Genomic DNA, 12,336 nt, shown 5'->3' with positions numbered 1-12,336 from the left:
GTGTCTTAAAGAAGGAAACGTCACGAATAACCGTATTGTCTCCGCTTTAACAGTCTCCTACGTTTTGTTCCAGAACAATCCAAAGCATGGTCACTAGTTGCGCTATGTGCGTGATGACGTAATATGGTTGGCATACAGACGCTTTAACTCTTCGTGGTAAAATGAACGCTAACATTAGCAATTTTCACACTACAACCTCAAGATGGCTACCGCCATATGCGCATGACTTTTACGTCATCGCGCCACTTAGTCCTCCTTCTTTGCTTCGTGCGTTGCAATACTATACGTCATTTCCTGTACAAGAAGATCTGTGAGTCGGAGTCTGCAGTTAGTCGAACAGGTGCGTTGTTATTAATTGTTGTTTATATAAATTGTTTGCAGTATCGTTTATACGAGAGAAATATTAACGTTTTTGTGTACGGGGTCACCTAACTTACTCGTTATAAGCACCGAGTAAGCGACTAGGCCTTAGCCTGTGTGACCGCTGGTGATGTCCCTTTTGGGGGCGGGGATGTTGCGCTTGTGGACAGCAGGATGCACATCTGCCGTTGCGGCCGCAAATGGAAAGGCTTTTTTAGCCCATTTGTTGCAAGGGTGACTGAGACTCGGCGACTGGAAATGTACATACACTCCTCTGTTAGCAAATGAGCGGATCCACCCTTTGGTGGAATTTGAAATCCGATATAATTAATCAGCAAAATAGGCAACTCAAAGTAACTGCTTGGCTTTAGGCTATGCTTTGTCGAGAGATAAGCAGCAGAAGGACTGGTTTCTGAGGTACTTCAAGTAGTGACACCCTGCTACTGATACTAGTATATAGACACCAATTACTGCAAAAATAACTGCAGATTAATTTAGGTGATACACTGCTCAACTCAGAAGAGAGAATGCATACAGGAGTTTATTGCTGCAGTCAAAAATGTTGTTTTGTTAAGAGATGTTATATGAAAATGCTACCGAGCATTTAAAGGGACACTGAACACAATTTTTTTTTTCGTGATTCAGATAGAGCATGCAATTTTATTTGAAAAAGAAGGCATCTAAGCTGGTTTTTTTTTATTGGTTCAGTACTCTGGACAGCACTTTTTTTAAATTGGTGATGAATTTGATGCGTAATGTCCTCAGATGGTGCAGTGTTGTGCTACCTGGTCTGATCTTCTCTGGTACTAAGACTGCATTTCCCTGATGCTGTGACTGGGGCTGATGTCTGTTGTAATGGTACTCTAGCCCATTACTTGTGTGCACATAGTAACATCTGTTGGTATTAGCTGCTTTGTTGATGACTGCTGGGTGCCACTGACCATGTTCCTGAACTCAAACTGTCTGCCCTTCAGCGAGTTGTGATAATGGTCTAGCTGACTTGTAGTAGCTCCTCCTGAAGCTGTTGACTGTTTAGCCTTCGGGTTCTGACTTCCTTGTGATGGACAATTTTGGTCAAAAGTTGGAAGTATGGATCTCAGGCGGCGACTCATAAACCGCTGTGCTGGCGACTTTAAGTTATCGAAAGGGCTGTTACAATATTCCAAGATACTGAGGTATGGATTTTTGTCTGCTCTGTCCTTTTCTAGTAGTGATTTTTCTGTCTGTGCGGTTTTCTCAGCTAATCTATTGCTTTGTGGATAGTATGGACTTGATGTGATTAAAAAAAAAAAAAACATGCATTGGTTAATGCTTTAAGTTCGGTGGATACATACAGTGGTCCGTTGTCTGATATGATTTTCTCAGGGATCCCATGCCTTGGGAAGGCAGCCTTTAACTTGTGTATGACAGCAGCGAATGTTGTGCTGTAAAGTCTGCCCAGTTCGATGTATCTGCTGTAGTAAAGTTATTCAGAATCCATATTGTACCAGGTGAATAAATCTGTAGTCATTTGCCACGGTCTGTCATGTACTCTGTGGCTGATCATGGGCTCTCTAGAGTTGGAAGGACCGTATATTTGAGGCATTATGGAGCACTTACTGACAATTTTAGTCTGTTTCCTTTCCAAGCCAACTAGTATATCACAGGCTTTTTGCTTGCACTTTTCAATACCTAGGTAGCTGTCGTGTATGTGTGACATTATTTCTGGGCGAAGGCTTGAGGGAACAACAATTTTCTCGCCTTTAAAGATCATGCCATGTAGGTATGATTTCATCTGTTTTTCCAGAATTCCAAGACGTTTTGAGTGCATTTCTTTCTGTCATCAGGCCAACATTTTGTATAATGTCCTTTTAGTGTTTGGATCTGTGGGCCCCTTTCAATCTGAGTTTTGATTTCTTGTAGCTTTGGGTCACTGACCGGAAGACTGCTATATACAGTGTGCACTTGGATGTCCATAACTTCACTGACACTTGAGTTGTGGTCAGATAATGACTTTCTGGACAGTCTGCAACTGGAATGTCTTTGCCTGGGCGGTGAATGATAGTGTAGTTATACCTCTGGAGCTGTAGAATTATTCTTTGAAGCCTTGGAGAACTTGATGCCATTGATTTGTGAAAGATGATATATTGATGGAAAACGCTTGCAGCCAAACAATATGGCAAAAAGTTTTTTTATAGTTAATTTCACTTTCAGTGAGTGATTTTGATGCATACGGGATAGGTCTTCCATCTTTAGCAATACTGCTGAGTCCATACTTGGAACCATCAACCTGCAGCTTTAGTTCTTTGTGAGGATCAAATTATGCTATACTGGCCCTGGCTTGCATGTGAGCAGCTTTTATTTTGTTGAAAGCTTCGCCTTGTTTGTCCCACACAAATACAGGTGGCCCTCGTTTTACAACGGTTCAATTTACACCGTTTCAGAATAACAACCTTTTTTTCTAGTCATGTGACTGCTATAGAAAAGCATTGAGAAGCAGTGCATATATTAAAATAGCCAGTAGGTGGAGCTGTCCGCTTGTGTTGCAGCAAAGCCAAGCAAGCTGAAATTAATCCGTTTAACCAGACTTGAGCTATCGAGCAGATTTCAAAGGATCAAGATCTTCCTGTCTATAACTCAGTCCAGATTGGAATGCATAGAAAGAACGGTTGCAGAAAAATGCAAGTGAAGTCTGTGTTGTGTGATTATTTTATTAAGTTTATAATGCTGTCTAGCATTTAAAGTCTACATTTCAAAGCTTTAAAAATATGTATTAAGTGTTACTTATGACAATTTTGAGAGGGGCCTGGAACCTAACTCCCTCACTTCCCATTGACTTACATTATAAACTGGGTTTCAATTTACAATGGTTTCGATTTACAACCATTACTTCTGGAACCTAACCCCCGGCGTAAACTGAGGGCTACCTGTACACTTAATTCCTTTAGAAGTTGTTGCAGCGATGTCAGAAAGGTTGGGCGAGCATTTTTTAGATCTAGTTGATCTTGCCTAGCACTGTTTCAAGTTCATCTTCGTCTTTCAGTGGGTCCATGTCTCACAGCATTGATTTTAGCAGGATCGGGCTGTAGTAAGTCATAAGAAGATGCCCAAAATAACTGACTTCTGTGGCACAAATTTAGTCTTTTTTTCTACGTTAAAGGGATACTAAATCCACATTTTTTTCTTTAATGATACAGAGTAGCAATTTTAAGCAGCTTTCTAATTTACTTCTATTTTTTTCTTCTTCTCTTGCTATCTTTATTTGAATAAGCAGGAATAAAAGCTTTTTTAGGTTGAGAACCTGGGTTGCGCTTGCTGATTGGATGGCTAAATGCAGGCACCAATCAGCAAAATATATAGATAGCAAGAAAACGAAGCCATTTTTTATAATAGAAGTAAAATAGAACATGCTTAAAATTGCATGCTCTATCCGAATCAAAAGAGAAAAAAATTGGGTTTACTATCCCTTTTAAGTTTGACACCCTTATCTCTGGAATGCTAAAACATAGTGGCAAGGTTTTGATAGTGCTCTTCTTTGGTTTTCCTGTATATGAGGATTTCATCGACTAAGGCTTGTTACTTTATTTAAACCTTCATAAGTTTAATCCTATTTTCCGCTGGAATTCATCTTGGTCTAATATCCCGAAAGGGAGATGTTAGAACTTGTCGCCAGAATACTGTTGAAAGTAGTGAGTTTAGAGGAATCTTCAGTGAGCTTAATAGCCCAATAGCCAGATTTGGCGTCTAGGACACTAAAGTACTGAGCATCAGGCTTCCTCCAATCACAGCTTTCCCCCCAGGGGGAATCTTGGCCTGATGCAATGCTGTGATTGGAGGAAGCCAGATTCGTCATTTTGGACCCACAAAGACGGCTTGCGACTGGCAGAGGAAGTGCTAGAGCGGCTGCCAGGATTAAAAGGAAAACAGTGAAATGTCAATTTTGATGAATTAAAGTGCTATTGTTTTTAATAGGTTTATTAAAAACCGGGCACTAATTCATCAAAATGGACCTTCACTTTAAGGCGGCTGAGTAATGAGAGAGGGATGCATCTCGATGGGTGCACTATTGGGCTGCCTGTGGGTTTAAGTGTATGGTACACTCACCATGGAATAGGCAGATTATTTTGAGTATGTCTGTGAATTTCTCCTTGATTGGTATTTCACTTGGACTGTTTGCGATGGATAGTATCAGTTTGATGAGGCCAAATATACCCTTGTGTCTATGATGTAGACTGTCGGGAACATTTGAGTCTTTGTGCTGGCATTTCAGTTCACATATGCCTTCAACTGCCAGGTGTTCACCACCATAGCCATACAGGGGGCGAGGTGCTGGTAGCAGAGTGCACTGTGTTTTCAGCTTATTGTATTCGTACAAATTACGTTAGCTGATAATCCAGTGTCCATCTTTAATTCAATTTAGTTTTGGACCGACTTGGAAACAGGCAAAGGCTTGCTCCATGGCTGAACTGTTTAGTGTAGACACTAAATCTACAAACATATCCTCACACTCTTCTGGGTCAACACCATCTTTATTTACAGCATGGACACTTTTCCTGCAGCTGAAGCTGCAGACTTTGAAGTGTTTGTTTTTCACAAGACTTGCATACTTTCCCTCTTGTATGACATTGAAAGTGGGCAGCACGTGGTTTTCTACTTTATTCACATTCTGCGGGGTGCGCTGGGTCAGAGCTACGAGATCGTAAAGTCTGTTCATACTTCTGTATGTGAGGGGAATCATGCTGCCGCCCCCCACACCATTGCTCATGTGGTGGGAAACTTTGTGAATGGTATTTAAACAAAGAGTGCCTGGGCTTCTGGAAATGGACAGTAGCTTTGCCTCTGCCAATTCATGTGATCTGGCTATCATTTGCTTTCTCCAGTGTTAAAGGGACACTGAACCCAATTTTTTTCTTTCGTGATTCAGATAAAGCATGCATTTTTTTTTTAGCAACCTTCTTCTAATTTACTCCTATTATCAATTTTTCTTCATTCTTTTGCTATCTTTATTTGAAAAAGAAGGCATCTAAGCTTTTTTCTTGTTTCAGATCTCTGGACAGCACTTTTTATTTGGTGGATGAATGTATCCACCAATCGGCAACGACAACTCAGGTTGTTCACAAAAATGGGCCGGCATCTAAACTTACATTCTTGCATTTCAAATAAAGATATCAAGAGAATAAAGAATTTGATAATAGGGGTAAATTAGAAAGTTGCTTAAAATTTCATGATCTATCTGAATCACAAAGGAAAAAATTTAGGTTCAGTGTCCCTTTCACTCTGACCTGACATTTAATAATTTCTCTCACCCTTGGAGAGTGTGTGCCAAAGACAATGCGGTTTTGGATCATCTCATTGCTCTGTGTATAAATGCAGTCCCGAGCAAGGAGCCGCAAGTCTCTTACAAACTGCTCAAATTGTTCCAGAGCCTGCTGTATTTTGTCGTGCAACTTATATTGTGCAAATATCACGTTTGTTTTGGGCTCGACATATGCTGAGACGTGGGGGAAAAAACTTTTAATCTTGAATGCCGCTCCAGCGATTCCCCCCTCCTGCTGCTCGTCACTTCATACGTCAGCAATGACTAATACGGCATCCTCCAATTACGACTCTTCCCCCTAGAGTCGTAATTGGAGGATGCCCCTGGCTTCCTCCACCCTAACCCCCCCCCCCGGGGAATCATTGCCTTAGACAACGCCGTGATTGGAGGAAGCCGGGTTCGTCATTTTTGACACATGAAGAGGGTTGTGACGGCGGGGGAAGCACTGGAGCAGCTTTTAAGATTAAAAGGTAAGTATTTAATAACAAAACAAGTGAAATGTAAAGTTTGAATGACAGTGCCCCTGCTTTTTTTAATAGGGTTTTTAAAAAACAGGCACTGATTCATCAAACTTGACATTCACTTTAACATCTGATTTTTAATTCTATTTGTATATTCCTGTTATATAAGTTTTGTAATTGTGTCCTCTATTTGCTTCACATATTATACTCCTGTGTTGAAACACTTTCCCAACTACAAAATGCAGCTAGTACTAGAATATTTCTAAGGGGGTCAATGCAAAGCACACTGAGGAGATTCTCTGAAAGGAAATCATTTTCATTGAAAGCAAGGCCAGACAGGCCTAAAGTGACCTTCCCATCAGAAGACCAGTAGAATGAGATAACAGTGGGGTTGCAGATGCTTTTCTACTTCATAACTCAAGGCCTGCTGAACAGGATCGTCCTACCCCAGTAAGCAAAAATAAAAGGCAGTGTGGTTTTCATGAGGGGGGTTGTCTCTGAACCGTGCTATCTTCACAAAAATGTAAACGTTTTAGTATAGTTCAAACAATTAATAAATTTCACATTTTGAAGGAAGGAAATATCTTTTTTTACTGATCAAATTTGAATTTGTTTTCGTTGCAATGGCAGAGTTCATGTGAGGAGATGATAGAACAAGAGGCTAATGCCACAATGTATAAAACATACATTTAATATTCATGGGTGTGGATGCACAAGATAATCTAAACTTTGACCAAAAATAAGTACTACTCTGTTCTGAAGAAACCTGCAATTCGTATGGGCTTAAAGTTGTGTTGAAGAAGATTCATTCTCCAGCTGGCCAGTGATGCTAAAGTTTGTCGCTAAAGCAATGGGCGCCATCATATTGTAATTTTGTTTGCCTTTTTCTGCTTAGGCCAATTTGGAATGATTATAAATGGCTTACTAGAGTGTGCAACCAATGACTGTGGAATATTGTCGTGTCTGCACCTCCATGGTTTGAACATGAATTGGAAAGCCCATGGTATTCAGAATTAAATTTTAGGAAAGGGGAACAAAATAAATGAAAGTATATTGCAAACTTGTTTTACTACATCTAATTAATTAAACTATTTATATTAAAGGGACACTGAACCCAAATTTTGTCTTTTGTGATTCAGACAGAGCATGCAATTTTAAGCAACTTTCTTATTTACTCCTATTATTTTTTTCTTCATTCTCTTGCTCTCTTTATATGAAAAAGGCATCAAAGCTTTTTTTTATCTAATCTTACATTCTTGCATTTCAAATAAAGATACCAAAAGAATGAAGGACATTTGATAATAGGAATAAATTAGAATGTTGCTTAAAATTTCATGCTCTATCTGAATCGCAAAAGAAAAAAATTTGGCTTCAGTGTCCCTTTAATATCTTGTGGTGTTTAACTAGGGCACTAGTGAAATAAACAGCTGATAGGTGAGAGCAGGTAAGTAACGGTTAAATATATACATTTGTGCATTTTGTGACCTAACAAATCAGGAAGACGGTAGCTGCAAGCCGCATTGGTCTCTTTTCGGAGCTGGATTTATATTCTTGTGAAATAACCCACTGAGATTTGAATTTGCACAGATCTGTGTGCTGCACTTTTACAAGAATAAATCCTGCTCAAAAAAGAGCCAAATGCGGCTTGTGGCCACCATTAGGTCATAAAGTACGCAAATGCACATATATAGTAACCGTGGTTATTGATCAGCTGGTTATTTCACCTGTGTTCTAGTTAAGATATAATGAAATTCTAGCCTGTTGGGGGGGTACTTGAGTGCTAAAATGCTGGTCTAAACCAGCAAGCACTGTTTTTTGTTTTGTTTGTTTTTTTGTATCTTCAATAAGTAGAAAAATAAGGCAAGTTAAAGGGACAGTCTACAATAGAATTGTTGTTTTAAAAGACAGATAATCCTTTTACTACCCATCCCCCAGTTTTGCATAACCTACAGTTATATTAATACTATTTTTACCTCTGCGATTACCTTGTATCTAAGAAGCTTCTGACAGCCCCCTGATCACATGACACTGACTATATAAAATCTATTGAGTTGCATTTAGCATTGTGTTGTGCAAACTCTTAAATAACTCCGTGTCTGAACACAGTGTTATCTATATGGCCCACAATCTCTTGTTGTTAAAAGCAATTTAAAAAACCTGATAAGAGGCAACCCTCAAGGGCTTATAAATTAGCTTATGAGCCTACCTAGGTTTAGTTTCAACTAAGAATAACAAGAAAACCAAGCAAATTTGATAATAAAAGTAAATTGGAAAGTTGATTAAAATTACATCTCCTATCTGAATAATGAAAGTTTAAATTTGACTAGACTGTCCCTTTAAAGTGACATGAAACCCAAATTTTTTTCTATCATGATTCAGATAGAAAATGTAATTTTAAAAAAAGTTTCCAATTTACTATTGTCAATATTTGCTTAGTTCTCATGTTTTTTGTTGAAGAGATAGGTAGCGTGCACATTTAGATACCTTAAGTCCATAGACGTGATTTATAAAGTGAGTTAAAATCATTTGGAGCATTAATAATAATAATAATAATAATGAAACAATAATTGAAAAAATAACTTAATAAAGATCTTTATAAAAGTATTGTAGTTATCAGCAATTGGATACTATATTTACCTTCACACGTTCACATATAGACACCCATGTGTGCCCCCCACGATCATGCTACTGCAAGCCGAACCTAATATAAATATATATACACGCACACTATAATCTTGTTTTGTAACGCACCCATCGCCAGCTGCGCATGCAGCCAAAAGAATGTTGGTTGCGCACGCAGCCAAAAGAATCCGCTGCATCCAGGTGGATTCCGAAAATAGCAGGGTGGTGAAAGAATCCCCCGCAGGTGTATTCTTTCATCATACTGCCATTTTCGGAATCCACTTGTATGCAGCATAGCCAAACGAAGCATTAAGGAAAAAACATGTGCCCGCACGAAATAACAAAAAATCTAACTGCCCGCACACAATAATAAAAATAACCTAACCGCCCGCACGAAATATAACAAAAAATAAACTAACCGCCCATACAAAGTATTTAAAAAAACAAAACAAAACCAGCTAAGCGCCCGCAAGAAATATTAAAAAAAAAACACCTAAACCGCCAGCCCCCACATCGCAAAATAATAAAGTAATTAACCTCTAATTCGCAAATTAAACAATGCAAATAACCTAATTAAAATATTAACCCCATACCTGCCAACCCCATATCCCAATAAACCTAATTGACCTATTAACTCCTAAACCACCAAACCCTCACAACGCAAATAACTAATTTAATTACTAATACCCCTAACCTAACTCACCCTAAATTAACCCTAATTGCATAAAATAAAAAAAATTACTAAGTTACAATAAAAAAACCTAAGATAAAATTAAATAAATATAAAATTACAAAAAATAAGTCTAAAATTACAGAAAAAATTAAACGGAATTATCAAAAAAAAATAAAAATTTAAATCTAATCTAATAATCCTATGAAAATAATAAATCCACCCTAAATTAAACTACACGCCCATAAAAAAAACACCCAATCTAAAAAAAAAACACCCCGAAATAGGTACTCACTATTCCTGAAGTCCGGCGGGGACATCTATCTTCATCCGAACGGAGGTGACCGCGGACGCTACCGCACGCTGAAGGTTGAATGCAAGGTACCCCATTTATGTTGGGGTACCTTGCATTCCTATTGGCTGAAATTTTGAAAGCGTCCATTAGGATGAGAGCTACTGAAATCCTATTGGCTGATTTCAACAGCCAATAGCATTTCAGTAGCTCTCATCCTATTGGACGCTTTCAAATTTCAGCCAATAGGAATGCAAGCTACCGAAATGGTGTACCTTGCATTAAATATTCAATATGTGGAGGCGACCGCATGAAGAGGATACTCCATGCCGGTCTTGCTCCACGGTCACCTTTGCTCCGGATGAAGATAGATGTCCCTGTGCTGGATGAAGACCTTCTCCGCCGGACTTCAGGAACTATGAAGTACCTATTTCGGGGTTAGACTTAGGTTTGTTTTTTGTGGGGTTTTTTTTGTGTTTTGTTTTTTAGATTAGGCATTTTTTTTTATGGGTGAAAAAGAGCTGTTTAGAAGCAATGCCCATACAAATGCCCTTTTGGGTTTTTTTTAGACTTATTTTTTTTATTTTGGGGAATTGTTGGGTTGGTGGTTTTACTGTTAAGGGGTAATTGGTATTTTTTTTAATAGGTAAAAGCTGTTTAACTTTTAAGGGCTATTGGTAGTTACTTATTGGATTAGGGGGTGTTTTTTATTTTGGGGGAGATTTTTTATTTTGGATAGCTTTGTTTTCTCTGTAATTTTAAAATATATATACACACACACTTCAAAAAGTAAAGCACTCACTGGGCTTAAGTCAACTGTGACAATCCTTTTATTACTGTGACGTTTCAGGACTGCAAGCGTCCCTGCAGTCCTGAAATGTCACAGTAATAAAAGGATTGTCACAGTTGACTGAAGCCCAGTGAGTGCTTTATTTTAAAACTTTTGGACACTTTTTTTTTTTTTTTTTTACAGCACCCTGGCAGCTGTATGGTGTTGGCGAGAGTGCACACACAATTCTGTTAAAAGCCCTGTTATCAGAAAAAAAGGCTCTTAAAAAAATAAACCAAGAGAGTTCCCCCTGATGTAGGATTATTATAGAATGTTTGTTTGGCTCCAAAATAAATATGGTAGCAAATGCATTGAAGTGTTCCCTTCCATTAATATATCAACATTGAATTGGGTATAATACACTTGCTCTCTAGGTTTGCAATAAGAAAAATCTAGATTATATTTAAACACACAATTTGTATAGGTAACACAATTTAGTTACACAATCTGTAGGATGACCTTTGTCGTGTGATGAAAAAATATGTAATAAGTGTTCTTGCACTGGGGGCAGAATAACATTTTTAAAAAAGTAATGTGCTTTCTTTGGTGGTTAAAGGGATAGTAAAGTCAAAATTAAACTCATGATTCCGATAGGGAATGCAATTTTAAACAATTTTCTAATTTACATTTATCATAAATTTTGCTTTGTTCTCTTGTTGTTCTTAGTTGAAAGCTAAACCTAGGCAGGCTCATATGCTAAGTTCTAAGCCCTTGAAGGTCACCTCTGTATCTGACAGTTTTTCACAGCTAGAGGGCGTTAGTTCATGTGTTTCATATAGATAACACTGTGCTCATGCACGTGAAGTTATTTAAAAGGTAATTAAACTCAAACATTTTCTTTCATGATTCAGATTGAGAATACCATTTAAAACAACTTTCTAATTGACTTCTATTATCTAATTTGCTTCATTCTCTTGATATTCTTTTCTAAAAAAAAGCATATCTAGATAGGCCCAGTAGCAGCTGCTGATTGGTGCCTGCACATAGATGCCTCATGTGATTGGCTCACCCATGTGCATTGCTATTTCTTTAACAAAGGATATCTAAAGAATGAAGCAAATTAGATAATATAATTAAATTGGAATGTTGTTTAAAATTGTATTCTCTGTCTGAATCATGAAAGAAAATTTGGGGTTTAATGTTCCTTTAAGAGTTAGCACTAATTGCCTGGAATGCAAGTCTGTCAAAGGATCTGAGATAAGGAGGCAGTCAGCAGAGGCTTAGGTACAAGGTAATTACAGAGGTAAAAAGTATATTTCTATAACAGTGTTGATTATGCAAAACAAGGGTATGGTAAATAAAGGGATTATCTATCTTTTTAAACAATAACATTTTTGGTGTTTCCTCCCCTTTTAAAGGGATAGTAATCTGCCCATGTGCCTGTGCTGGTGGATTTAAAAAAAAGTTTACAATTTTCAAATGGAAGGAATGAAAGCTGAAGAGCAGGCCCATTTTCGGTTCAGCACCTGGGTAGCGCTTCCTGATTGGTGGCTAAATGTAAATATCAATCATCAAGCGCTATCCAGGGTGCTGAACCAAAAATGGGCCGGCTTCTAAGCTTTCATTGCTGCTTTTACAAATAAAGATACAAAGAGAATGAAGAAAAATTGATAATAGGAAGTTAGAAAGTTGCTTAAAATTGCATGCTCTACCCGAATCATAAAAGAAAAAATTGGGTTTAGTATCCCTTTAAACACAGAATATCATGGGAATGAAGCAAATTTGATAATATAAAATTGTAAACTTTTTTTTTTTTTTTTTTTTTAAATGTTATGCTCTGTCTAAAACACAAAAGAAAATTGTTTG

General features: G+C 37.9%; 1 protein-coding gene across 3 annotated transcripts in view; it reads left to right on the top strand.

Annotated features, from left to right (window-relative positions):
- The first annotated feature begins 259 nt into the window (after positions 1 to 259).
- Positions 260 to 12,336, top strand: part of ZFR (zinc finger RNA binding protein) — a 136,765-nt gene continuing 124,688 nt past the window's right edge. The window contains exon 1 of one of the 3 annotated variants that reach the window (XM_053701176.1): positions 260 to 340. The gene's annotated coding sequence lies outside the window, so the exon portion shown is untranslated. Of the gene's footprint in view, positions 341 to 6,357; positions 6,568 to 12,336 lie in introns of those variants that run through there. The other 2 variants (XM_053701175.1, XM_053701178.1) reach the window with 2 other exon arrangements.

The sequence above is a fragment of the Bombina bombina genome, chromosome 2 (genome assembly GCF_027579735.1).
Source record: "Bombina bombina isolate aBomBom1 chromosome 2, aBomBom1.pri, whole genome shotgun sequence".
Classification (NCBI taxonomy): domain Eukaryota; kingdom Metazoa; phylum Chordata; class Amphibia; order Anura; family Bombinatoridae; genus Bombina; species Bombina bombina.
The sequence above is the reverse complement of the archived record's forward strand: the minus strand, read 5'-3'. Positions and strand labels throughout refer to the sequence as shown.